Here is a 4,483-nt window from a genome sequence, read left to right as displayed (position 1 = left end):
AATGGTTCCTTCATCCTGGAGACATCTTGGAAACCTCCTCCAGGGTGTAGGGGCTCTGAGGAATTAGGACCTACTGTGTGATATTCCCTGGAAGCCCACAATTATCCAGGAGGGGGAGACTGTGTTTCTCATTTTACAGGTGGGGAAACTAAGGCTCCGAGAGGCTACATGAGCCTCCCAAAGTCAAACAGCTGGTCGGTGAGAGGTACATCCCATATTCCAGGGTCCCCCTCCTCCCTGGCCACCCCTATCCCCACCTTTGCCTTCTATCTGGGACCTGGAAGGGACGGGCCCATCTGGACCTCTACCCCTTTGGTTGGCACCCCAGACATCACCAGGGTGAGCCTGTCCTACCTTACCCTCTCCATGTTACAGGGCCTCCCAGGATAAGTGGGGTTTCATTTCACCATGGAGGGCTTTGGGCCTGTGGGAGTCTGGATCCCCACCTGCAACATGCCCAAGACCACACAGAGACCCCAATCTGTGGCCCGGACCTCCTAGGCTGAAGCACATTCCTACAACTTCTGTGGCCCTGGTTCCTTGGTCTTCCTGGTGGGGAGATCTTGCTGGCCCTGAGTGACATGTCTCCCGTGGCTTTCTTGGCAGGCTCCCCTGGAGCTCAATTGTAGGGCCCACTGGCCTCCAACAGCCCCTTATCTCCCTGGGTTCCCAGCTTTGAGCGGACCCAGCTGGACAGCTTGACCTTCCCTCGACCATACTCCACTCCCCGCCCAAGGCCCCTCCTCCCCATCTTGTCCTCAGTGGCAGCTCTGCTACAAGCGGCACATCACTCCCAAGCAGGAGGCTTGCTTCAATTCCCTCACACAACCTCCCGCCTGACGTCGGGGGGCGGCTGTAGACAGCCTCTCCTCAGACTGGGACTTCACAAGAGTAGGGATTGCCGCCCCATCCTACTTGGCCCGATAGCAAGGATGGTTTTCTCCTTAGATGGGGGCCCCTGAGGGCAGGGCCTGCGTCTCCCCCTCAAACAGGGGTTGGTTTCCCTGGGGGAATGCCCACCCTAACCCCACGGCTATGGTGGGCTCCTTTGGACCCTCTGCCCATCACTTGTTTCCCCACGTGGAAGAAATCAGAGGCTGGTGGCCACTGCTGTCTTGATGCCATCCTCGGGCCACCCTCTGGGGAGCTGCTAGGCTCTGGTCCCCACCCCCAGGCCTCTCTCAGGAGCCCCCCTACCATCAGGAGGCTGGGGCCGCCTTCCCTGTACATTCTTCCTGCCCTTCAGCCAATTTTCCCCTCAAATTTTCCTGCACAGGGGCGAAGCTGGGCTTATGTGGGACCAAGACCTAGTCCCAGCAGCAGGTGCAGGTAAGGGAGGGGTGTCTGCTGCCCATGCCCAGGGGCGGCATGGTGGGCAGGGATTCCTGCCAACAGGCAGTCTAGGCCCCCTGCCTAGTCTGCGAGGCCTGCAGCAGAGACCACGCCAGGCAAGGGGGCAGGGTGGTGAGGTGGGTAAGAGTAGGACTCAGGGCTCCAGGTAACCCACTGGGGTCCCAATCCTGGTTAACCGTTGTGTGACCTTGAGCAAGTCCCGCAACCTCTCTGAGCCTCGGTTTCCTCATCTGTGAAATGGGGGGTAAAAAGTCTTCTCCGCGGTGTTGCAGGGGAGATAAATGAGTGGATGAGCCTCAGGTGCTCAGAGCAGTGCCTGGTGACAGAAAGGCTCACTCACCCTGGGCTCACACTGTTCATGTTGCCCTTACAGTGCCAAGGAGGAAACCAGCTCCTGGCCGTTGTCCAGGACCCAAGGGACTCCTTTATGGCTTGGGGGGGTGGAATAAGAAGTTCGTTCTGCTTTCTCCCAGGTCCCACCCAGTGCCCTGTCCTTTCCACCAGGAGAGGACGGTTCTTGTCACCTGAATATCCCTCTGAGGGAAGCCTCATGCTCCTCCCTCTTGGTTGTCTGGGTGGCCCCCTCCTTTAATCTCTGAAGCTCTGAGGCCTCGCCTCAGGGAGGAGTTGGAGGTGCCTGGGGTGCCAGAATCCTGGGGACACCCATCCTTTGAGAGGTTCACAGTGCACAAATGCAGTCGTGCCCCCAGGGGGCCAACAGTACGCCCACCCCACTGCCCCTCCTGTCCCATGCAAGGGATCCTCCTGGAGTTCTGGGGAACCGGCTGTTGGAAAGTGGGGCGCCCAGGGATGGGGTGTCTCACAGAGCCCCTTAGCAGCTTCATCCACAAATTTACACTGGAGATGGGGCTGTGGGTCAGAGAGCCATCATGAGGTGGGAGAGGAGTGAAATTCATCTCTGGTGAAATGTCTAGAAGGGAGGCCTCGCAGGTGTGTGTGTTGGTGGGGGGATGGAATAATAAGTTAGTTTGCTGAGTGTTTACAACGTGCCAAGCACCTCGCTGACATAAGATTTAATTCTTACTTCCTGGTGACGTGGCAATGACAATGACTTCCATTTTTCAGATTAAGAAAACTGACTTTCAGGAGTTTGCCCAAGGTCACAAAGTGGCAGGACCTGGATTTAAACTCAGGCCTGCGCGGCCTGAAGGCTGCAGGGTTCGTGGAAAATATGGAAGCTGTGCCTTGAAGAGTGGGCATTCCGGCTGTTTTGAAGGGTCATTCTAGGTCAGGGCCCAAGAGTGAGGACGCGGGGCTGGACTGCCCGCGACGGTCTGGCTGGACGGGGTCTGAGCAGGAGGGGGCGGAGAGGACAGGGAGGCAGGGTGGGTTAAGGGGAGAACTGTCAGCAGGGAGAGCACACAGGAGGGCCTTGGGGCTGGCAGAGGAAAGAGGAGAGACGTATGACGAAGCAGGCAGGGGATCCAGGCTCGGACCAGAGTCCCTCTGTGGTGCAGCAGGACAGGAGGGACGCAGGGATTCCTAGGAGGTTATGGTATTTTATTATCGGAGGAAGGACCCTTGAAATCATCTCAAACAAGCCCCCTCACTTAAAGATGAGGAAACCGAGGCCCAGAGTAGTAAAGGGACTTGTGTTGAGTGCGGCTAAATCTCCTGCCTTCCCACCCGGCACAGGTGAAGACTGGAACTCAGAAGCGAGTCAGGGGTGGAGCTACCAATTCACCCAAAAGAACCAGAGCTCGGAGACGAGGACAAGGTCCCAGGCTCACATCTGGGGAGGCAGTGAGGGCTGGAGGCTTCTGCCGCTCAGGGAACCAGTGCACATGGTAGAGAGGGCAGAGGCTGGGGAGGGAGGGGATCCAGGCTAAAGCACAGTCAGCAGAGGTGGGGGAGCCCGGTTTCAACAAGGTGGAAAAAGAGAGAAGGAACCTGACTTTGGTGATTATCAGGTTATCTGGTGACCTTGGAACGTTAGATCCCAGTGGAGTGCATCAGGCAGAGCCAACACAGAGGTTGGCTAGGGAAGGAGGTTCAGGCGTGGCGGCCGTGGCTGTAGACCGCAGGAAGTAGCCAGAGAACAGGAGGGAGCTTTCTTTCAGCTGCTGAATCAATGCAAGTGTTTTCCAGGCTGGAATGTTTGGGCAGAGTGGAGAGGTGGTGAGCTGGAGGAGGAAACTGCCAAGGCTGGTGAGGTGGGCTGGAGAGCGCGGGGAGGAAGGACACTGCATCCTTCGAGAGTCAGATGTTGAAGGGGGAGGCCGAGCAGGACGAGGCAGTGGCTGCTGAGTCTGGGCCAAGGTCATCTGCTGAGAGGGAGGGAGTGGAAGGAGGTTTGAACAGTCCCCGTGTGGAGGAGCCACCAAGGGGCCTAATTTATGTCAAGCAGCACCTACCTGTCTTGGCTCGGATCTCAGACGTCCTGGGTTCCTCTCAACTTATATCCTGGAGGCCAGAACAGAAACATGGCTGTGGAGAGATGTTACCTTGGGGCTTGACCTGGCAGAGATGTGATGTCCAAGGTCACGTGAAATTGTTGAAATGGGAGGGAAATTCCATACAGTTGGATGTGAGGCCCTGGGCAGATGGTGATGAGGGCATTAGGACCTGGTGCATTGGTCTTCGAGTGAGTAGCATGTGAGGCTATCAGAGGTCTCAGAAAGGGGCGGGGGAGCTCCCCACCCAGAGTGGCAGTGTCATGGGAAAAGCAGTGGGGGACGAGGCCTGCCCATGTGTCACAAAAGGAAAGGGATGCACCCATCAGGGAGCTCAGAAGGAAGCTACTGTCTGGGCCCCAGGGAAGGGGAGAGGGCCTGGAGCAGAACGCTCATCAGGGCAAAGGAGTTTCTTTGGGAGTGGGCGGCGAGCATGCCCTCGGCAGGCGACCGCTCAGTGGGCAGCAGGGCCAGTGAGTGACCCGAGGAGACTGGACAGGCACGGCCCCACCTCCCCGCAGCCCTCAGGAGGGTGGTGGCACCCACACATGCTCTCCCACTTGCAGGAGGCACCCATCCTTTTTACCAGTTGTTCTGTATCTGCTGGGCCATCAGCCTGCTCAGGTCCCTGGAGGAGAGATCAAGGCCCGACACACATTCTCCAGGCCCCCCTCTCTTTGCTATTTGTTATTAACAAATTTATTTTACATCTCCTG

The sequence above is a fragment of the Mesoplodon mirus genome (assembly GCF_964341445.2).
Source record: "Mesoplodon mirus genome assembly, chromosome: 18".
NCBI classification, from domain to species: domain Eukaryota; kingdom Metazoa; phylum Chordata; class Mammalia; order Artiodactyla; family Ziphiidae; genus Mesoplodon; species Mesoplodon mirus.
This window is presented reverse-complemented; position numbering follows the sequence as displayed.